This window comes from Bombina bombina, chromosome 5 (genome assembly GCF_027579735.1).
Source record: "Bombina bombina isolate aBomBom1 chromosome 5, aBomBom1.pri, whole genome shotgun sequence".
Lineage (NCBI taxonomy): Eukaryota > Metazoa > Chordata > Amphibia > Anura > Bombinatoridae > Bombina > Bombina bombina.
The window spans coordinates 1,017,941,464-1,017,966,694 of record NC_069503.1 but is presented as its reverse complement, the minus strand read 5'-3'; positions in this window follow the sequence as shown (position 1 = coordinate 1,017,966,694).

The window sequence follows — 25,231 nt, the reverse complement described above, 5'->3', positions numbered from 1 at the left end:
TATAAAAGGCATAAGGTTATTTCCATGCAATTATTACCTACATTTTAAGATGTGCACAGGTTATTCCTTTTCTTGTTAGTAAAATGTACTTGAAAATTGTCCTTGTAACAGTTTATTAAAATAAAGGATGTGTGCAACTTTGATTTTTTTTTCTTAATTTTTTTGCTTCCTTCTCTTGTTATCCTTTGCTGAAAGGTTTATCTAGTAAAGCTCAGTATCAGCAAAGAACCTAGGTTCTAGCTGCTGATTGGTGGCTGCAAATATATACCGATTTTCATTGGCTCATCCATGTGTTCAGTTAGAAACCAGTAGTGCATTGCTGCTTCTTCAACGAATGATACCAATAGAATGAAACAAATTTGAAAATAGAAGTAAACTGGAAAGTTGTTTAAAATTGAATGTTCCTGAAAGAAAAAATGTTGGGTTTCATGTTCCTTTAACTCTCTTTTTTTTTCGGAAAATTAGGCTGGATGGATAATGTTTTTGCAAACACCCATTAAGATTGGTATTATTTTATTTCATTTTGCACTAAATGATTCTAACATCTACATACAATAAAATTGAATATTTATAACCAGGAAAGTTGTGTTGTTTTCCATGGGTAATATTTCCACTGACAAGCTTCTTTAATGCATGTTCTGCATAGCATTTCAAAAATAGTGGGCGAGATCACATATACGGCGCAAGCTTCAGCGCAACTGCTGAAACCCGCGCCGCCCAAAATTTCAACACGCACATTGGGGTATTAAATAAACCCCCACCGGCAGTTCATAAAGTGCCGTAAATCGGATAAACTAGTGATGTCCAGAAATAAGCATAAATACAAATTTCTGGAGTCACCAGTGACTTACGGCAGTTTAGAAACTTCCGGCACCTAAGAAAAATAAAAATCAATGTCAAATCTCCCGTAAAAGTCTAACCCTCCTTCCAAATATAAACCCGACACGTAAAACCCCTATATCCGCCATCAAACCCACATCGGAACTAATAATAAAAGTATTAACCCCTAAACTGACAACCCCCCATAACGCAATAGGCTTAATTAAACTATTAACCCCTAATCCGCAATTCACCCACATCGCGATCTACCTAATAAAACTATTAACCCCTAATCCGCCATTAACCCACATCGCAACAAACCTAATCAAGTATATTAACCCCTAATCCGCCATTAACCCACATCGTAACAAACCTAATAAAAATATTAACCCCTAATCTGCCAAACCTACACAACGCAATAATCCTAATAAATCTATTAACCCCTAATCCGCCAAACCCCCACAATACAAATAACTTATTAAATTACTAAATCCCCTAAAGTAACACCTCCTAAATTAACCCCAATTACCTAAATAAAAAAATACTAAGTTACAATTAAAATAAAAATCTAACATTACTTAAAAATAAAACATAAAAAAATTAAATTAATCTAAGATTACAAAAAATAAAAAAGTCTAACATTACATAAAATAATAAACTAAATTATCAAAAATAAAAAATTAAACCTAATCCGTATGAAAATAAAAAAGCCCCACAAAATAACCCCCCCCCCATCTAATACTAAACTACCAATAGCCCTTAAAGGGCCTTTTGTAGGGCATTGCCCTAAGTTAAACAGCTCTTTTCCCTCTAAAAGTAAAACCCCCCACCCATCAAACCCCCCCAAAATAAAAAAAACTAACACTAAACTACCCATTGCCCCTAAAGGGGCATTTGTATGGGCATTCTTCTTAAAAGGGCATTCAGCTCTTTTACTGCCCTTAAAAGGGCATTCAGCTCTTTTAAGAGTGCCCACAAATCCCTAATATAAAAAAATACAAACCCCCCAAAAATAAAAAAAAGTCTAAAAGATTGAGCTCGCATTCTATTGACTGACTGGCATCAGCCAATAGGATTTTTTCAACCTTAATTCCGATTGGCTGATAGAATTCTATCAGCCAATCGAAATCTAAGGGACGCCATCTTGGATGACGTCACTTAAAGAGATATTCATTCTGGAAGAAGACTTCGTTGGAAGAGGATGCTCCGCGCCGGATGTCTTGAAGATGGAGCTGCTCCGCGCCGGATGGATAAAGATAGAAGATGCTGTCTGGATGAAGAGTTCTACCCATCTGAAGGACCACTTCTGCCCGTCTGGAGGACCACTTCTGCCGGCTTCGTTGAGGACATCTTGCCGATTGGATGAAGACTTTGGGTATTGGGTGGGTTTTATTTTTAGGTTAGGGCTTTGGGCAGCAATAGAGCTAAATGCCCTTTTAAGGGCAATGCCCATCCAAATGCCCTTTTCAGGGCAATGGGGAGCTTAGGTTTTTTTAGTTAGGGTTTTAATTGGGGGGTTGGTTGTGTGGGTGGTGGGTTTTACTGTTGGGGGTTTGCTTGTATTTTATTTTTCAGGTAAAAGAGTTGATATCTTTGGGGCAATGCCCCGCAAAAGGCCCTTTTAAGGGCTATTGATAGTTTAGTTTAGGCTAGGGTTTTTTTATTTTGGGGGGGATTTTTTCTTTTTATAGGGCTCTTAGATTAGGTGTAATTAGTTTAAATATCTTGTAATTTGTTTTTTATTTTCTGTAATTTAGTGGGGGGGGTTTTTTGTAATTTAGCTAATTGTATTTAATTTATTTAAATGTATTTAATTTATGTAAGTTATTTAATTGTAGTGTAGTGTTAGGTGTTAGTGTAACTTAGGTTAGGTTTTATTTTACAGGTAAATTTGTATTTATTTTAGCTAGGTAATTAGTAAATAGTTAATAACTATTTACTAACTAGTCGTCATGTTATGACTACCTTGTTCCTTATTGTCTAATTTTAACTACTACAGATTATTCTGTGGAGTTTTGCAGTACCTCATACGTTGGAAAGGGTATACTGAAGAACATAACTCATGGGAACCTGCTGTCAACATTTCCGCACCCAGGCTTATTTCTCGTTTCCATCAGAGGAACCCAGACCGTCCACATCCATGAGCCATGGAGTGGCTCTTTTGGGAGGGCATCCTGTCATGTTATGACTACCTTGTTCCTTATTGTCTAATTTTAACTACTGTTACTGTGCCTTTAACACAATTTCCAATTACCTCCTCCGCTATAAATGCCACCTCCCATCTCTATACGTTGCTTGATATTGATACACATACTCCTATTGTGCTTCAATCTGTTCTGACATAGTCTCAGATCGTTCCTACGGATTCAAGCTCTGCCTGCTGCAAATCTCCACTTTCTATCAGCTGTTACCTGTTTCTGCTACGCCCATCTAGCAACGATCAGCTGTTGTCTCACTTCTGCTTCCTCTAGCAGTGACGTCACACGCCAGCTTGTCGGCTAAGCGCTGCCGCTCCGAACTGCCTGTCTCATTAGGTTGTGCCGCTCAGACCGCTCCCTCTAAGCTCTCCTACAGGACTTTGCTCAGGTACTATTTTACCCTCTAGCTTATTTTTTCTACGATACATTACTGCTCCTATGTATTTTGCGCATGTCTGTCATGTTGTAATTGAAATACGTTCCACTTTTACTCACTTAGCTAGCTCTGGTTTACTCTGTCTAAGCTCCGTGTTAACACTTAACCTAATGTTGGTATATGGACAAGGTTTTTCTGCTGTATATATATTTATATTCACAGGTGGCAGCCATAGAATTATCTTGCTCTTGTATTACCATCTAGTAAAAGCTGAGATTATACCTGGGTTATTACATTGCTTCTTGGAGTAACAAATGTTTCAACCCGGTCTAATCCGTGCAACAACAAACATATTTACATTAGACATGTGCGGTTCGTTTCGGATTAATTCGGAAATTCGGTAAATTCGGTAAATTCGGAGATTCGGATCGATTCGGATTTCCGAATTAAAATACTTCCGAATCTACCGAATGAATCCGAAATAGCTGCCGTATCTCCGAATAAATCCGAATTAGCTCGTTAAGATTCGGCATTTCCCCATAGGAAACAATGGGAGTTTCGGCTGAAAAAAAACTAACACCGCAGCCCCATTGTTTCCTATGGGGAAACACTAAGTCTGCACCTAACACCCTAACATGTACCCCGAGTCTCTAAACACCCCTAATCTGACACTTATTAACCCCTAATCTGCTGCCTCCGCTATCGCTGACACCTGCATTATTTTATTAACCCCTAATCTGCCGACCGAATATCGCCGCCACCTACATTATAGCTATTAACCCCTAATCTGCTGTCCCTAACACCGCCGACCCCTACATTATAGTTATTAACCCCTAATCTGCCTCCCCCAACGTCGCCGCAATCTAACTATAAGTATTAACCCCTAATCTGCCGACCCGATATCGCCGCCGCCTACATTATAGCTATTAACCCCTAATCTGGTGTCCCTAACACCGCCGACCCCTACATTATAGTTATTAACCCCTAATCTGCCTCCCCCAACGTCGCCGCAATCTAACTACAAGTATTAACCCCTAATCTGCCGACCCGATATCGCCGCCGCCTACATTATAGCTATTAACCCCTAATCTGCTGTCCCTAACACCGCCGACCCCTACATTATAGTTATTAACCCCTAATCTGCCTCCCCCCAACGTCGCCGCAATCTAACTACAAGTATTAACCCCTAATCTGCCGACCGCAAATCGCCGCCACTATAATAAATGTATTAACCCCTAAACCGCCGCACTCCCGCCTCGCAAACACTATAATACATTTTATTAACCCCTAATCTGCCCTCCCTAACATCGCCGCCACCTACCTACAATTATTAACCCCTAATCTCCCGCCCCCATCGTCGCCGCTACTATAATAAGGTTATTAACCCCTAAACCTAAGTCTAACCCTAACCCTAACACCCCCTAACTTAAAGGGGCAGTCTAGTCAAAATTAAACTTTCTTGATTCAGATAGGGCATGTAATTTTAAACAACTTTCCAATTTACTTCTATTATCTAATTTGCTCAATTCTTTAGATATCCTTTGTTGAAGAAATAGCAATGCACATGTGTGAGCCAATCACACAAGGCCTCTATGTGCCACAACCAATCAGCAGCTACTGAGCATATCTAGATATGCTTTTCAGCAAGTGATATCAAGAGAATGAAGCAAATGAGATAATAGAAGTAAATTAGAAAGTTGTTTAAAATGACATGCTCTTTCTAAATCACAAAAGAAAAAAATTGTGTTTCATGTCCCTTTAAATATAATTTAAATAAAACGAAATAAGTTTACTATAGTTAAATAAATGAATCCTATTTAAAACTAAAGACTTACCTGTAAAATAAACCCTAAGATAGCTGCAATATAACTAATAGTTACTTTGTAGCTATTTTAGGATTTATTTTTATTTTACAGGCAACTTTGTATTTATTTTAACTAGGTACAATAGTTATTAAATAGTTAATAACTATTTAATAACTACCTAGCTAAAATAAATACAAATTTACCTGTAAAATAAATCCTAACCTAAGTTACACTAACACCTAACACTACACTATCATTAAATTAACTAAATAAATGAATCATATTTAAAACAAAATACTTACCTGTAAAATAAACCCTAATATAGCTGCAATATAACTAATAGTTACATTGTAGCTATTTTAGCATTTATATTTATTTTACAGACAACTTTGTATTTATTTTAACTAGGTACAATAGCTATTACATAGTTATTGACTAATTAATAGCTACCTAGTTAAAATAATTACAAAATTACCTGTAAAATAAATCCTAACCTAAGTTACAATTAAACCTAACACTACACTGTCATTAAATAAATTAACTACAAGTACCTACAATTATCTACAATTAAATAAACTAAAGTACAAAACCCCCCCACTAAATTACAAAAAAAAACAAACACTAAATTACAAAAAATAAAAAAATATTACAAGAATTTTAAACTAATTACACCTAATCTAAGCCCCCTAATAAAATAACAAAGCCCCCCAAAATAAAAAAAAAATGCCCTACCCTATACTAAATTACAAAAGTTAACAGCTCTATTACCTTACCAGCCCTGAACAGGGCCCTTTGCGGGGCATGCCCCAAAGAAAACAGCTCTTTTGCCTGTAAAAAAAAAACACAATCCCCCCCCACATTACAACCCACCACCCACATACCCCTACTCTAACCCAAACCCCCCTTAAATAAACCTAACACTACCCCCCTGAAGATCTCCCTACCTTGAGTCGTGTTCACCCAGCCGGGCCGAAGTCTTCATCCGATGGGGCAGAAGAGGACATCCAGACCGGCAGAAGTCTTCATCCAAGCGGGGCAAGAAGAGGTCTTCCATCCATCATACAAGTACCAAAATACAAACAAACACTAAATTACCAAAAATAATAAAATATTACAATAATTTTAAACTAATTACACCTAATCTAAGCCCCCTACTAGCTATTAATATAGCTTCAATATAACTAATAGTTACATTGTAGCTATTTTAGGATTTATATTTATTTTACAGGCAACTTTGTATTTATTTTAACTAGGTACAATAGCTATTAAATAGTTAATAACTATTTAATAACTACCTAGCTAAAATAAATACAAATTTACCTGTAAAATAAATCATAACCTAAGTTACAATTACACCTAACACTACACTATCATTAAATTAACTAAATAAATGAATCCTATATAAAACTAAAGACTTACCTGTAAAATAAACCCTAATATAGCTGCAATATAACTAATAGTTACATTGTAGCTATTTTAGCATTTATATTTATTGTACAGGCAACTTTGTATTCATTTTAACTAGGTTCAATAGCTATTAAATAGATATTGACTATTTAATAGCTACCTAGTTAAAATAATTACAAAATTACCTGTAAAATAAATCCTAACCTAAGTTACAATTAAACCTAACACTACACTATCATTAAATAAATTAACTACAAGTACCTACAATTAAATGCAATTAAAAAAACTAAACTAAAGTACAAACCCCCCCCACTAAATTACAAAAAATAAAAAAATATTACAAGAATTTTAAACTAATTACACCTAATCTAAGCCCCCTAATAAAATAACAAAGCCCCCCAAAATAAAAAAAAATGCCCTAACCTATACTAAATTACAAAAGTTAACAGCTCTATTACCTTACCAGCCCTGAACAGGGCCCTTTGCGGGGCATGCCCCAAAGAAAACAGCTCTTTTGCCTGTAAAAAAAAAACACAATCCCTCCCCCCACATTACAACCCACCACCCACATACCCCTACTCTAACCCAAACCCCCCTTAAATAAACCTAACACTACCCCCCTGAAGATCTCCCTACCTTGAGTCGTGTTCACCCAGCCGGGCCGAAGTCTTCATCCGATGGGGCAGAAGAGGACATCCAGACTGGCAGAAGTCTTCATCCAAGCGGGGCAAGAAGAGGTCTTCCATCCATCAGAAAAGTACAAAAAAACAAACAAACACTAAATTAGCAAAAATAATAAAATATTACAATAATTTTAAACTAATTACACCTAATCTAAGCCCCCTACTAGCTATTAATATAGCTACAATATAACTAATAGTTACATTGTAGCTATTTTAGGATTTATATTTATTTTACAGGCAACTTTGTATTTATTTTAACTAGGTACAATAGCTATTAAATAGTTAATAACTACCTAGCTAAAATAAATACAAATTTACCTGTAAAATAAACCCTAACCTAAGTTACAATTACACCTAACACTACACTGTCATTAAATTAACTAAATAAATTAATCCTATATAAAACTAAATACTTACCTGTAAAATAAACCCTAATATAGCTACAATATAACTAATAGTTACATTGTAGCTATTTTAGCATTTATATTTATTTTACAGGCAACTTTGTATTTATTTTAACTAGGTACAATAGCTATTAAATAGTTATTGACTAATTAATAGCTACCTAGTTAAAATAATTACAAAATTACCTGTAAAATAAATCCTAACCTAAGTTAATATTAAACCTAACTCTACACTATCATTAAATAAATTAACTACAAGTACCTACAATTAAATACAATGAAATAAACTAAACTAAAGTACAAAAAAAACAAACACTAAATTACAAAAAATAAAAAAAATTACAAGAATTTTAAACTAATTACACCTAATCTAAGCCCCCTAATAAAATAACAAAGCCCCCCAAAATAAAAAAATGCCCTACCCTATACTAAATTACAAAAGTAATCAGCTCTATTACCTTACCAGCCCTGAACAGGGCCTTTTGCGGGGGCATGCCCCAAAGAAAACAGCTCTTTTGCCTGTAAAAAAAAACACAATACCCCCCCCCCACATTACAACCCACCACCCACATACCCCTACTCTAACCCAAACCCCCCTTAAATAAACCTAACACTACCCCCCTGAAGATCTCTCTACCGTGTCTTCACCCAGCGGGCCGAAGTCTTCATCCGATCGGGCAGAAGAGGACATCCAGACCGGCAGAAGTCTTCATCCAAGTGGGGCAAGAAGAGGTCTTCCATCCATCAGAAGTCTTGATCCAGGCGGCATCTTCTCTGTTCATCCATCCGGAGCGGAGCGGCAGCATCCTGAAGACATCCCACGCAGAGCATCCTCTTCTTTCTTGATCCGACGACTAGGTGACTGTACCTTTAAGTGACGTCATCCAAGATGGCGTCCCTTGAATTCCGATTGGCTGATAGGATTCTATCAGCCAATTGGAATTAAGGTAGGAAAAATCTGATTGGCTGATTTAATCAGCCAATCAGATTCAAGTTCAATCCGATTGGCTGATGGAATCAGCCAATCAGATTGACCTTGCATTCTATTGGCTGTTCCGATCAGCCAATAGAATGCGAGCTCAATCTGATTGGCTGATTGGATCAGCCAATCGGATTGAACTTGAATCTGATTGGCTGATTGAATCAGCCAATCAGATTTTTCCTACCTTAATTCCGATTGGCTGATAGAATCCTATCAGCCAATCGGAATTCAAGGGACGCCATCTTGGATGACGTCACTTAAAGGTACAGTCACCTAGTCGTCAGATCAAGAAAGAAGAGGATGCTCTGCGTGGGATGTCTTCAGGATGCTGCCGCTCCGCTCCGGATGGATGAACAGAGAAGATGCCGCCTGGATCAAGACTTCTGATGGATGGAAGACCTCTTCTTGCCCCACTTGGATGAAGACTTCTGCCGGTCTGGATGTCCTCTTCTGCCCGATCGGATGAAGACTTCGGCCCGCTGGGTGAAGACACGGTAGAGAGATCTTCAGGGGGGTAGTGTTAGGTTTATTTAAGGGGGGTTTGGGTTAGAGTAGGGGTATGTGGGTGGTGGGTTGTAATGTGGGGGGGGGGGTATTGTGTTTTTTTTTACAGGCAAAAGAGCTGTTTTCTTTGGGGCATGCCCCCGCAAAAGGCCCTGTTCAGGGCTGGTAAGGTAATAGAGCTGATTACTTTTGTAATTTAGTATAGGGTAGGGCATTTTTTTATTTTGGGGGGCTTTGTTATTTTATTAGGGGGCTTAGATTAGGTGTAATTAGTTTAAAATTCTTGTAATTTTTTTTATTTTTTGTAATTTAGTGTTTGTTTTTTTTGTACTTTAGTTTAGTTTATTTCATTGTATTTAATTGTAGGTACTTGTAGTTAATTTATTTAATGATAGTGTAGTGTTAGGTTTAATAGTAACTTAGGTTAGGATTTATTTTACAGGTAATTTTGTAATTATTTTAACTAGGTAGCTATTAATTAGTCAATAACTATTTAATAGCTATTGTACCTAGTTAAAATAAATACAAAGTTGCCTGTAAAATAAATATAAATGCTAAAATAGCTACAATGTAACTATTAGTTATATTGTAGCTATATTAGGGTTTATTTTACAGGTAAGTATTTAGTTTTATATAGGATTAATTTATTTAGTTAATTTAATGACAGTGTAGTGTTAGGTGTAATTGTAACTTAGGTTAGGGTTTATTTTACAGGTAAATTTGTATTTATTTTAGCTAGGTAGTTATTAACTATTTAATAGCTATTGTACCTAGTTAAAATAAATACAAAGTTGCCTGTAAAATAAATATAAATCCTAAAATAGCTACAATGTAACTATTAGTTATATTGTAGCTATATTAATAGCTAGTAGGGGGCTTAGATTAGGTGTAATTAGTTTAAAATTATTGCAATATTTTATTATTTTTGCTAATTTTGTGTTTGTTTGTTTTTTGTACTTTTCTGATGGATGGAAGACCTCTTCTTGCCCCGCTTGGATGAAGACTTCTGCCAGTCTGGATGTCCTCTTCTGCCCCATCGGATGAAGACTTCGGCCCGGCTGGGTGAACACGACTCAAGGTAGGGAGATCTTCAGGGGGGTAGTGTTAGGTTTATTTAAGGGGGGTTTGGGTTAGAGTAGGGGTATGTGGGTGGTGGGTTGTAATGTGGGGGGGGGGGGTTGTGTTTTTTTTTACAGGCAAAAGAGCTGTTTTCTTTGGGGCATGCCCCGCAAAAGGCCCTGTTCAGGGCTGGTAAGGTAATAGAGCTGTTAACTTTTGTAATTTAGTATAGGGTAGGGCATTTTTTTTATTTTGGGGGGCTTTGTTATTTTATTAGGGGGCTTAGATTAGGTGTAATTAGTTTAAAATTCTTGTAATATTTTTTTATTTTTTGTAATTTAGTGGGGGGGGGGTTGTACTTTAGTTTAGTTTTTTAATTGTATTTAATTGTAGGTACTTGTAGTTAATTTATTTAATGATAGTGTAGTGTTAGGTTTAATTGTAACTTAGGTTAGGATTTATTTTACAGGTAATTTTGTAATTATTTTAACTAGGTAGCTATTAAACAGTAAATATCTATTTAATAGCTATTGTACCTAGTTAAAATAAATACAAAGTTGCCTGTACAATAAATATAAATGCTAAAATAGCTACAATGTAACTATTAGTTATATTGCAGCTATATTAGGGTTTATTTTACAGGTAAGTCTTTAGTTTTATATAGGATTCATTTATTTAGTTAATTTAATGATAGTGTAGTGTTAGGTGTAATTGTAACTTAGGTTATGATTTATTTTACAGGTAAATTTGTATTTATTTTAGCTAGGTAGTTATTAAATAGTTATTAACTATTTAATAGCTATTGTACCTAGTTAAAATAAATACAAAGTTGCCTGTAAAATAAATATAAATCCTAAAATAGCTACAATGTAACTATTAGTTATATTGAAGCTATATTAATAGCTAGTAGGGGGCTTAGATTAGGTGTAATTAGTTTAAAATTATTGTAATATTTTATTATTTTTTGTAATTTAGTGTTTGTTTGTATTTTGGTACTTGTATGATGGATGGAAGACCTCTTCTTGCCCCGCTTGGATGAAGACTTCTGCCGGTCTGGATGTCCTCTTCTGCCCCATCGGATGAAGACTTCGGCCCGGCTGGGTGAACACGACTCAAGGTAGGGAGATCTTCAGGGGGGTAGTGTTAGGTTTATTTAAGGGGGGTTTGGGTTAGAGTAGGGGTATGTGGGTGGTGGGTTGTAATGTGGGGGGGGGATTGTGGTTTTTTTTTTACAGGCAAAAGAGCTGTTTTCTTTGGGGCATGCCCCGCAAAGGGCCCTGTTCAGGGCTGGTAAGGTAATATAGCTGTTAACTTTTGTAATTTAGTATAGGGTAGGGCATTTTTTTTATTTTGGGGGGCTTTGTTATTTTATTAGGGGGCTTAGATTAGGTGTAATTAGTTTAAAATTCTTGTAATATTTTTTTATTTTTTGTAATTTAGTGTTTGTTTTTTTTTGTAATTTAGTGGGGGGGTTTTGTACTTTAGTTTATTTAATTGTAGATAATTGTAGGTACTTGTAGTTAATTTATTTAATGACAGTGTAGTGTTAGGTTTAATTGTAACTTAGGTTAGGATTTATTTTACAGGTAATTTTGTAATTATTTTAACTAGGTAGCTATTAATTAGTCAATAACTATTTAATAGCTTTTGTACCTAGTTAAAATAAATACAAAGTTGCCTGTAAAATAAATATAAATGCTAAAATAGCTACAATGTAACTATTAGTTATATTGCAGCTATATTAGGGTTTATTTTACAGGTAAGTATTTTGTTTTAAATATGATTCATTTATTTAGTTAATTTAATGATAGTGTAGTGTTAGGTGTTAGTGTAACTTAGGTTAGGATTTATTTTACAGGTAAATTTGTATTTATTTTAGCTAGGTAGTTATTAAATAGTTATTAACTATTTAATAACTATTGTACCTAGTTAAAATAAATACAAAGTTGCCTGTAAAATAAAAATAAATCCTAAAATAGCTACAAAGTAACTATTAGTTATATTGCAGCTATCTTAGGGTTTATTTTACAGGTAAGTCTTTAGTTTTAAATAGGATTCATTTATTTAACTATAGTAAACTTATTTCGTTTTATTTAAATTATATTTAAGTTAGGGGGTGTTAGGGTTAGGGTTAGACTTAGGTTTAGGGGTTAATAACCTTATTATAGTAGCGGCGACGATGGGGGCGGGAGATTAGGGGTTAATAATTGTAGGTAGGTGGCGGCGATGTTAGGGAGGGCAGATTAGGGGTTAATAAAATGTATTATAGTGTTTGCGAGGCGGGAGTGCGGCGGTTTAGGGGTTAATACATTTATTATAGTGGCGGCGATTTGCGGTCGGCAGATTAGGGGTTAATACTTGTAGTTAGATTGCGGCGACGTTGGGGGGAGGCAGATTAGGGGTTAATAACTATAATGTAGGGGTCGGCGGTGTTAGGGACAGCAGATTAGGGGTTAATAGCTATAATGTAGGCGGCGGCGATATCGGGTCGGCAGATTAGGGGTTAATACTTGTAGTTAGATTGCGGCGACGTTGGGGGGGGCAGATTAGGGGTTAATAACTATAATGTAGGGGTCGGCGGTGTTAGGGACAGCAGATTAGGGGTTAATAGCTATAATGTAGGCGGCGGCGATATCGGGTCGGCAGATTAGGGGTTAATACTTATAGTTAGATTGCGGCGACGTTGGGGGAGGCAGATTAGGGGTTAATAACTATAATGTAGGGGTCGGCGGTGTTAGGGACAGCAGATTAGGGGTTAATAGCTATAATGTAGGCGGCGGCGATTTTGGGTCGGCAGATTAGGGGTTAATACTTATAGTTAGATTGCGGCGACGTTGGGGGAGGCAGATTAGGGGTTAATAACTATAATGTAGGGGTCGGCGGTGTTAGGGACAGCAGATTAGGGGTTAATAGCTATAATGTAGGCGGCGGCGATATCGGGTCGGCAGATTAGGGGTTAATACTTATAGTTAGATTGCGGCGACGTTGGGGGAGGCAGATTAGGGGTTAATAACTATAATGTAGGGGTCGGCGGTGTTAGGGACAGCAGATTAGGGGTTAATAGCTATAATGTAGGCGGCGGCGATATCCGATCGGCAGATTAGGGGTTAAATAATGTTATTATAGGGTTTGCGATGTGGGGGGGCCTCGGTTTAGTGGTTCATAGGTAGTTTATGGGTGTTAGTGACTTAGTGTACTAAATGGGTGTTAGTGTAGTAAAAACATACCGAATTTCGGAACGGAATAGAACCGAATTCAGCCGAATCCGAATAAATCCGAAACGAATTTATTCGGATCCGAATAAATCCGAAACGAATTTATTCAAATTTTGCCGAATCAGATTCGATCCGAAACGAAATTCTAAAAGTCCGAATCGATCCGAACCGAAAACGAACCGAATTTTTTAGCGGTGCACATGTCTAATTTACATTTCAGCAGTTGTGGTTCAAAAACTTTATTACTTATCTTTACAGAGTAAAATCTGAAATCACAGAATATCAAGCCTAAAACTAAAATGGACCCAGCTGAGATGACAAGTCATATACAGTCTCTTTCCCAAAAGGTGGATTTGTTAACTGAAGGTCTCAATACTCTTAAACAAGAAAATGTGGGCTTAAAAACTTATATTAAAGATTTTGTTGATAGTAGAACACGTTTTCAGGAACCTCAAGTTAGTCTCCCAGATTTATTTGCAGGTGATAGAAAGCAATTTAGGGACTTTAAAAACTCTTGTCTCTTGTTATTTGCACTAAAACCTTATACTTACCCTAATGACAGAGTTAAAGTAATGACCACCATTTCTTATTTGAGGGCAGACCCTAGAAGTTGGGCCAACTCTTTTTTAGAGAATAATGATGATATTCTCAATTTTCTGGATTCTTTCTTTTCTGCTGTAGGTCAGCTTTATGACGACCCATACAAACAACTAACCGCTGAAACATCTATGAGGTCATTAAAGCAGAGAAAAGGGATGTAGAGGATTATATAGCTGACTTTAAGAGGCTAGCTAAAGACACCCAGTGGAATAACCTGTCACTAAAAAATCAATTCCGCTTAGGTTTGTCAGAGGCCATTAAGGATGAGCTCTCACGTATAGAGATACCCCACACTTTAGAGGAATTGATAAATTTATCTATCAGTATTGATAGAAGGCTCAGAGAGAGACAACATGAGACAGCCTATCATGATACTACATTTAAAAAACATACCCCCACTTCTTTCACCACCACTCATCCTAAGAACACTACTGAACCTATGGACATCGCTTTCCTGAAAGGCCCATTAAGCAACCAAGAAAAACTAAGAAGACGCACCCAGAATTTGTGCATGTACTGTGCATCAGATGAGCACACAGTGAAGGCCTGTCCTATCCTACAAAGACAGAATAAGGGTAAGGTTTGCTATCCTTATTACTCTTTAAACGCTGTCTCATACCCAACCAACTAGTGTAACTTATCCCTTTCATTGCAGTGGGACCAACTCCGGGTGACCGTTTCAGGGATAATTGACTTTGGTGCTTCCGCCTCCTATATTGATGTGTTGTTTGCCACAAAAAATAAAATACCACTTATAAAAAAAAAGACTCCTGTTCCTTTAAGGGGTATAGATGGGGAGATTTTGTCCTCAGGTCCTGTTATGTATGAAACAATACCTCTTCTGCTTTCCACACAAGACCACCATATGGAGTACATCACCTTAGATGTCATAACATCCCCTGTCTTTCCTCTCATTTTAGGTCTACAATGGTTAAAACAACATAACCCCCTCATTTCCTGGTCCACTCTCACTGTGAAGTTTAATTCTGATTATTGTGCAACTACTTGCTTTCCTGCTCTACTACTACAACCACCTGTAAATTCAAATGACATTGTTATTCCTCCTGAGTATTTGGATTTCCTTGACGTTTTTACTAAAAAGGAATTCCAAAACTTACCACCACATCGTAAATACGATTGCCCGATTGATTTATTACCAGGTGCAGTCATACCATGTGGACACATCTTTCCTCTGTCCAAACCAGAGTTAGAACACTTAAAGTCTTACATCGAAGAAAATCTGGAGAAAGGCTTCATAAGACCATCAACCTCCCCCGCTGCTGCGGGAATGTTCTTTGTAAAATATAAGGATGACAGTCTTAGACCTATAGTGGACTATAGGCAATTAAACAAGGTTACTATTAAGAACCGATATCCCTTGCCCCTTATCCCACAGCTGATTGAACAACTGGAAGGTGCCAAAATCTTTACCAAACTAGACCTACGTGGCGCATATAATCTTGTACGTATGAGAGCTGGAGACGAATGGCTGACGGCGTTTACGGGTTGTACGAGTACACCGTCATGCCATTCGGTCTCTGCAACGCTCCGGGAACCTGCCAGCACTTTATTAATGATATCTTTAAAGATATCCTTGACACCTTTGTCGTGATTTATCTTGACGATATCTTAATATATTCAAAAAACAACAGTAGACCACACTAAACATGTTAGACAGGTACTCTCACGACTTCGCTCGCATTCCCATTACGCCAAGGCTGAGAAGTGTATTTTCCACACAAAAAATATCTCATTTCTTGGTTATCAGATTTCAGAGACCGGTATACAGATGGATGATCTCCAAAATTACTACTATTCTAAATTGGCCTCAACCAACAAATAGGAAACAGGTACAGAGCTTTTTAGGCTTCGTGAATTTCTACCGGAAATTCGTAAAAGATTTTGCTGCTTTAGCAAAGCCACTTACTAATTTAACAAAATCTCTTAACAAATTCCTTTGGACCACTGACTCACAAAAGGCTTTTGATCTTTTAAAACAGATATTCACCACAGCCCCTATCCTTCGGTACCCAAACAATCAACTCCAATTTGTTCTGGAGGTCGATGCTTCAGACTTTGCTATTGGCGCTGTCCTCTCGCAAAGGGAACACTTACAAAAACCATTACACCCCGTTGCCTTCTACTCTAGGTGTCTAACCACTCCAGAGATGCATTACCCTGTGGGTGAAAAGGAACTGCTGGCCATCAAAGTTGCTTTCGAACAGTGGCGCCACCTGCTAGAGGGTGCTACTCATCCAACCCTAACTGACCACAGCAATTTACAGTACCTTAAATCCACAAAAACCCTTAGTGCTCGTCAAGTTCGTTAGAATTTGTATTTTTCCAGATTTGATTTTCTTATCACCTATAGACCTGCTGCAAGAAACGGTAAAGCGGATGCTCTTTCACGTCTACCTGGTCATTCTACTGCTATTTATCCAAAACAGTCTATAATACCTGAAAGTAAATTCCTTCTTTTCCTCATTGACTCTATCCCATATTTTAGGGATGAACAACATGAAGATGTAACAAAACCTTTAAAATATTTACAACTGAAGAAAGACTCCTTGTACTACCATGGTGACAGGCTATATGTACCACCTTCTATCAGAAAATTATTACTTTATTCTGCCCACGATTCTCTACTCGCTGGTCACAGTGGAATACACAAAGCTCAGGATCTCATTAAAAGATCATATTGGTGGCCTGAAATGAATACAGACATAACAAACCACATCAACACTTGTTCTGTTTGTGCCACCTCTAAAAGATCAAAACATCGACCATATGGGTTATTGATGCCACTTCCTACACCAACACGACCCTGGGCAGAAATTGCCTTAGATTACATTGTTGATCTCCCAAGATCATGTAATAACACAACAATCCTTGTTGTGGTAGACCTATTCAGCAAAACGTTACATCTGATACCCTATCACAAGTTGCCTTCTGCTGCAGAAACGATACAGTTACTCTTAACTAACATTTTCAGACTTCATGGACTTCTACAACGGATCCTTTCAGACCGTGGTTCCCAGTTCACTAGTGGTTTGTGGACTGAATTCTGTAAAGTCTTCAATATTGATAAACGTCTCTCATCCTCCTATCACCCCCAGACCAATGGACAGACCGAGAGGTCGAATCAGAGCATTGAGCAATTTGTACGATGTTATTGCCAGTTTAATCGCATTCAATAACACTGTCCATTCTACTACAAAACAGACACCATTCTTCGTAAATTTCGGCTTCCATCCTACTTTCCAACCACTCCCTGAAAGTAGCTCTTCACCAAATATCAGTGATCTCTCCAGCACTATCTCTTCAAATTTCATGGTTGTAAACCAGGCTATAGAAGAAGCAAAAAATAAACAAAAGCAATATTACGATCTTAGACGGATTTCTCCACCACACTACTCACTCGGGATTTAGTATGGTTGTCAACCAAAAATCTACGTCTTAACACTCTGAGTAAAAAACTATCGCCTTTATTCATTGGTCCATATCCAATAACTAAGATCATTAATGACAATGCTGTTCGCTTACAACTACCTAGTACTCTCAAGATACACCCGACATTTCATGTCTCTTTGGTTAAACCTTACCGGACTGTACGAGACTTCACTCCTAACCAACAAATACCTCCAGTGACCATCGACCCCAACATAGAATATGAGGTCCATTCTATCCTAGATTCCAGATTATTCCGTGGAGTTTTGCAGTACCTCATACATTGGAAAGGTTATACTGAAGAACATAACTCATGGGAACCTGCTGTCAACATTTCCGCACCCAGGCTTATTTCTCGCTTCTATCAGAGGAACCCAGACCGTCCACATCCATGAGCCATGGAGTGGCTCTTTGGGGAGGGCATCCTGTCATGTTATGTCTACCTTGTTCCTTATTGTCTAATTTTAACTACTGTTACTGTGCCTTTAACACAATTTCCAATTACCTCCTCCGCTATAAATGCCACCTCCCATCTCTATACGTTGCTTGATATTGATACACATACTCCTATTGTGCTTCAACCTGTTCTGACATAGTCTCAGATCGTTCCTACGGATTCAAGCTCTGACTGCTGCAAATCTCCACTTTCTATCAGCTGTTACCTGTTTCTGCTAAACCCATCTAGCAACGATCAGCTGTTGTCTCACTTCTGCTTCCTCTAGCGGTGACGTCACACGCCAGCTTGTCGGCTAAGCGCTGCCGCTCCGAACTGCCTGTCTCATTAGGTTGTGCCGCTCAGACCGCTCCCTCTAAGCTCTCCTACAGGACTTTGCTCAGGTACCATTTTACCCTCTAGCTTATTTTTTCTACGATACATTACTGCTCCTATGTATTTTGCGCATGTCAGTCTGTCATGTTGTAATTGAAATACGTTCCACTTTTACTCACTTAGCTAGCTCTGGTTTACTCTGTCTAAGCTCCGTGTTAACACTTAACCTAATGTTGGTATATGGACAAGGTTTTTCTGCTGTATATATATTTATATTCACAGGTGGCAGCCATAGAATTATCTTGCTCTTGTATTACCATCTAGTAAAAGCTGAGATTATACCTGGGTTATTACATTGCTTCTTGGAGTAACAGATGTTTCAACCCGGTCTAATCCTTGCAACAACAAACATATTTACATTTCAGCAGTTGTGGTTCAACAACTTTATTACTTATCTTTACAGAGTAAAATCTGATATCACACTAGTCTACCTAGTTAAAATAAATACAAACTTGCCTGTAAAATAAAAATAAACCCTAAGCTAGATACAATGTAACTATTAGTTATATTGTAGCTAGCTTAGGGTTTATTTTACAGGTAAGTATTTAGTTTTAAATAGGAATTATTTATTTATTAATAGTAGGTTTTTAATAAAGTTTGTATTTATTTTAACTATGTAGACTAGTTAGTAAATAGTTATTAACTATGTACTAACTACCTAGCTAAAATAAATACAAATTTACCTGTAAAATAAAACCTAACCTGTCTTACACTAACACCTAACCTTACACTACAATTAAATAAATTACATAAATTAAATACAATTAACTAAACTACAACCCCCCCCACTAAATTACACAAAATAAAAAAAGAAATTATCAGATATTTAAACTAATTACACCTAATCTAATAGCCCTATCAAAATAAAAAAAGCCCCCCCAAAATAAAAAAACCCTATCCTAAACTAAACTACCAATAGCCCTTATAAGGGCCTTTTGCGGGGCATTGCCCCAAAGAAATCAGACCTTTTACCGGTAAAAAAAAATACAAACAACCCCCCAACAGTAAAACCCACCACCCACACAACCAACCCCCCAAATTAAATCCTAACTTAAAAAACCTAAGCTTCCTATTGCCCTGAAAAGGGCATTTGGAAGGGCATTACCCTTAAAAGGGCATTTAGCTCTTTTTCAAGTGCCCAAACCCTACCCTAATCTAAAAATAAAATCCACCCAATAAACCCTTAAAAAAGCCTAACACTAACCCCTGAAGATCCACTTACAGTTTTTGAAGACCCGACATCCATCCTCAACGAAGCCAGCAGAAGTCCTCAACGAAGCAGCAGAAGTCTTCATCCAACCGGGCAGCAGTCTTCATCCAACCAGGCGGAAGTCTTCATCCAGATGGCATCTTCTTTCTTCATCCATCCGGCACGGATCAGGTCCATCTTCAAGACATCCGGCGCTGAGCATCCTCTTCAATCGACGTCTTCTTCAACAATGAAATCTCCTCTAAATGACGTCATCCAAGATGGGTCCCTTGAATTCCGATTGGCTGATAGAATTCTATCAGCCAATCGGAATTAAAGGTGAAAAAATCCTATTGGCTGATCCAAACAGCCAATAGAATGCAAGCTCAATCATATTGGCTAATTGGATGTAATTAGTATAAATATCTGATCATTTCTTTTTTTTTATTTTGTGTAATTTAGTGTTTGTTTTTTGTAATTTAGTTAATTGTATTTAATTTATGAATTTATTTAATTGTAGTGTAAGGTTAGGTGTTAGTGTAAGACAGGTTAGGTTTTATTTTACAGGTCAATTTGTATTTATCTTAGCTAGGTAGTTAGTAAATAGTTAATAACTATTTGCTAACTAGCTACCTAGTTAAAATAAATACAAACTTGCTTGTGAAATAAAAATAAAACCTAAGCTAGCTACAATGTAACTATTATTTATATTGTAGCTAGCTTAGGGTTTATTTTACAGGTAAGTATTTAGTTTTAAATAGGAATTGTTTATTTATTTATTTATTAGATTTATTTTAATTACATTAAAGTTAGTGGGTGTTAGGGTTAGACTTAGGGTTAGGTTTAGGGGTTAATAAATTTAGTATAGTGGCGGCAACATTGGGGGCGGCAGATTAGGGGTTAATAAATGTAGGTAGGTGGGGGTGATGTAAGGGACAGCAGATTAGGGGTTAATAATATTTAACTAGTGTTTGCGATGCAGGAGTACAGCGGTTTAGGGGTTAATATGTTTATTATTGTGGTGGCGATGTCCAGAGCGGCAGCTTAGGGGTTAATAATTTTATTTTAGTGTTTGCAATGTGGGAGGGCCTTGGTTTAGGGGTTAATAGGTAGTTTATGGGTGTTAGTGTACTTGGTAACACTTTAGTTATGAGTTTTATGTTACAGCTTTGTAGCGTAAAACCCATAACTACTGACTTTCAGTTTACGGTATGGATCTTGATGGTATAGGATGTACCACTTACTACTTTTTGGCCTTGCAGGCAGAGTCGTAATACCGGCGCAAAGGAAGTCCCATTGAAAAAGGACTTTTTGAAAGCTGCGGTAGTTACGTTGCGTTACGGCCAAAAAAGTGTGCGGTTCCCCTAAACCTGCAAGACTCGTAATACCAGCGATAGTGAAAAAGAGCCTGCTTTTTCACTCATACCGCAAAACTTGTAATCTAGGCGTTAGTTACAAACAGTTACAATAAAAAAGCTAACATTACTTAAAAATAAAAAAATACAAAATTAAATTAATCTAAGATTACAAAAAATAAAAAATTCTAACATTACATAAAATAATAAACCAAATTATCAAAAATAAAAAAATTAAACCTAATCCCTATGAAAATATAAAAGCCCCCAAAATAAAAACACCCCCTAATCAAATGCTAAACTACCAATAGCCCTTTAAAGGGCCTTTTGTAGGGCATTGCCCTAAATTAAACAGCTCTTTTACCTTAAAAAATACTAAGTCCCCCCTCTAACAGTAAAACCCCCCACCCACCAAAATAAAAATGCCTAACACTAAAAAATCCCAAACTACCCATTGCCCCCAAAGGGGCATTTGTATGGGTATTGCCCTTAAATGGCATTCAGCTCTTTTTCAAAGGTCCATTAAATCCCTGTTTTTATTTTGGGGGCCTTTTTTATTTTCATAGGGATTAGGTTTAATTTTTTTATTTTTGATAATTTGGTTTATTATTTTATGTAATGTTAGAATTTTTTATTTTTTGTAATCTTAGATTAACTTAATCTTAGTTTGTTTTTTTAAGTAATGTTATCTTTTTTTATTTTAATAATTTGTAACAGTATTTTTTAATTTAGGTAATTGGGGTTAATTTAGGGGGTGTTATGTTAGGGGGTTTAGTAATTTAATTAGTTATTTGCATTGTGGGGGTTTGGTGGTTTAGGGGATAATAGTCTTATTAGGATTATTGCGTTGTGTGGGTTTGGCGGTTTAGGGATTGTTTTATAAGGATTATTGCATTGTGTGGGTTTGGCGGATTAGGGGTTAATAGATTTATAAGGTTTGTTGCAATGTGGGTTAATGGCGGATTAGGGGTTAATAGTTTTAATAGGTACTTTGCAATGTGGGTTAATGGCAGATTAGGGGTTAATAGTTTTAACAGGGACTTTGCGATGTGGGTGAATGGTGGATTAGGGGTTAATACATTTATTAGGTAGTTTGCGATGTTGGGGTTGGCGGATTTAGGGGTTAATAGTTTAATTAGGCATATTGCGTTGTCAGGGGTTGTCGGTTTAAGGGTTAATACTTTATTAGTTCTGATGTGGGTTTGATGGTGGATATAGGGGTTTTTACGTGTCAGGTTTATTTTTGGGAGGTGTGTTAGACTTTTACATGAGATTTGACATTTTTTTTTATTTTCTTAAGTGCCGTAAGTCACTGGCGACTCCAGAAATTTGTATTTACGCTCATTTCTGGACATCGCTAGTTTATCCGACTTACAGCACTTTATGAACTGCCGGCAGGGTTTATGTGATACCCCGATGTGCGAGGGGAAATTATGGGCGGCGCGGGTTTCAGCAGTTACGCTGAAGCTTGTGCCGCATATGTAATCTCGCCCCTGATTGGTAACATTTGATCATATATTGTGAATCAGACAAAATAAACCTAGTGTTTAAAAAAAGAGGTTAACTTGCAGGGACTGCAAATCAGTTTTTAAATAAGACTAATATTCTTGCTGGATGACAAGATACTGGCAAGAGGTTTAAGATTATAAAACAGATGGAGCACTATTACAGCTTAAAGCCAAGCTGTACTGTACATGTATGCTGCTAGCATTTTCCTTTTCCTTTGGGAGAATAGAACATTTTGAAACTGCATAAAATAATTTCATTCTATCTCATGAGATACAAACAACCAGTGTCTTGGTAAAATAATATGTAGCCAATATATGTACAGTATTGTAATGAGAGACACAGTTAATATTTCCTTATTACAAAATAACAGTCTCATTATTCTTGAAACTTAAGTTGATAATTTTCATGGGGCTGTTCTCCTCCATCTCCACGTTACTTGATTTAAAGGGACAGTTTATTCCAAATATGTTATTGTTTAAAAAGATAGATAATCCCTTTATTACCTATTCTCCAGTTTTGCATAACCAACACTGTTATATTAATACACTTTTTACCTCTGTGATTACCTTGTATCTAAGCCTCTACAGACAGCCCCCTTATTTCAGTTCTTTTGACAGACTTGCATTTTAGCCAATCAGTGCTGACTCATAAATAACTCCACGGGAGTGAGCACAATGTTATCTATATGGCACATACATGAAATAGAGCTGTCTAACTGTGAAATAAGAGGCAACCTGTGAGGGTTTAGAAATTAGCATTTGACCCCACCTAGGTTTAGCTTTCAACAAAGAATACCAGGAGAACAATGCAAATTTGATTATAGAAGTAAATTGGAATAGGTACTTAACACACACAAAATAAAATCTTTTTACGTACCTTTTCGGAAGAAAACTCATTTGCGGTGTGAGGTTTCACTTGGCACTGTGATCACTCAAGAAAGCAAAAAGCCTTTCTTTGAAAGCAAATAACTGATTGGGATCAAGGCCAATGTTGTGTATGACATAGTTTCCTAACTTATACTAAATTTTAAAATCAAGATAAAAATAAATATAAAAAAATGTAAGTCCCCATTGTTAATCTCCTTTAAAGGGACGCTGAACCCAAATTTTTTCTTTTGTGATTCAGATAGAGCATGACATTTTAACCAACTTTCTAATTTACTCCTATTATCAAATTTTCTTTATTCTCTTGGTATCTTCATTTGAAATGCAAGATTTTAAATTTAGGAGCCGGCCCATTTTTGATGAACAACCTGGGTTGTCCTTGCTGATTGGTGGATAAATTCATCCACCAATAAAAAAGTGCTGTCCAGAGTTCTGAACTCCCAAAAAAACTTAGATGCCTTCTTTTTCAAATAAAGATAGCAAGAGAACAAAGAAAAGTTGATAATAGGAGTAAATTAGAAAGTTGCCTAAAATCACATGCTCTATCTGAATCACAAAAGAAAAAAATTGGGTTCAGTGTCCCATTAAGTCCCTTTAGTAAGCTAATCATAACAAATGTAATGGTATGAAGAAAGTTTAAAGACAAAGACTGCGAGCTGAAACACCTAATCATAGGTAACTAAAATATTAAACGTGTTGTTGTACTGACTGCCTGACTTTGTAGTAATTAAACCAGGATAGAATCTCTTTGTCGAATAAGCTTCCTACAACTGCATTTTAAAGACATTTCTATCCAAAACTGTGTGCAGTTGGTGAAGCTGCTGTCCAAGGTTCTGCAGGAGACTTTTGCTTACATTCAATAAAACGTATAAGTGAAACTAATATCTGCCTAAAAACAACTCGCTTTGTACAGGAAAAGCACAAGATTGAAAAAGATTTGTACTTTTTTCAGATCAATCAATGGTGATATCAGCTTTAAACATGACCTTCTTGTCTATCTATGAATCTAGCCCATTGTTTCTTATCTAAATACAAATGTTTGTTCCAGCTACACATCAGTCTGATCTGATGTTGTATCTCATAGAAATATTTTTTTTCTAATTACACTGTAACCAACATAAGTAAATGTAACTACCTATAAATAAATGTATGCTTACTGAAAAGATCTCCATTTTAAGCTGTACCCTCTTTGAATTTGTCATATTAATGTTTTCATAAGGAACCATAGAATTGTCTTACACAGGGCAATCTGAACATGGTTTGTTAAAAATGTAACTAAAATTGAGACTGCAATAAAAAATAGTGTTTTGAATATATATATATATATATATATATATATATATATATATATATATATTTTACCAAAAAAGCAAACAGACCTTACCGTATCTGACCTAACAGTGGTGTGCCGGAGAAGCTAGTGGTATATGGGACATGATATTGTGGATATCTGGGTAACGGGTAACGTAGGTCCGGTGAGTATATGCACAACACAGCTCTGGGAGGACTGTCAAGCTGGTCCAGTGAGCTAGCAAACACTTGATGTAATATTGGTTGGAACAATTCATTACTCTAGGAGGACCAAGGTTATATACCAAGCCACACTCCTTGTTTAAGGATACGAACTGACATACGGGCATAGCCAATTGGTCACGGATAATCTTATATAGACACTTGCTCCTTCTGTTAATGCATTGATCTAATGTGAAATGTACTGTTGGCTCAACTATGCCTTGATATATATATATATGCACTAATCTCATATAGGGGTACCCCGTTTGGTATCACTAATTTACCCTAGTCTGATATGATCTTCATGCACTTAGATAGGATGTTTAAATAAACCATCTTTTTACTTGCAGCCCTTAAAATGGTCTCCATTTTTTTGTGACACAGTGTATGAATTATTTGTTGCCTGAAATAGGTAGTACTGGACATAATCTACTGTCTGTTTGCTTTTTTGGTA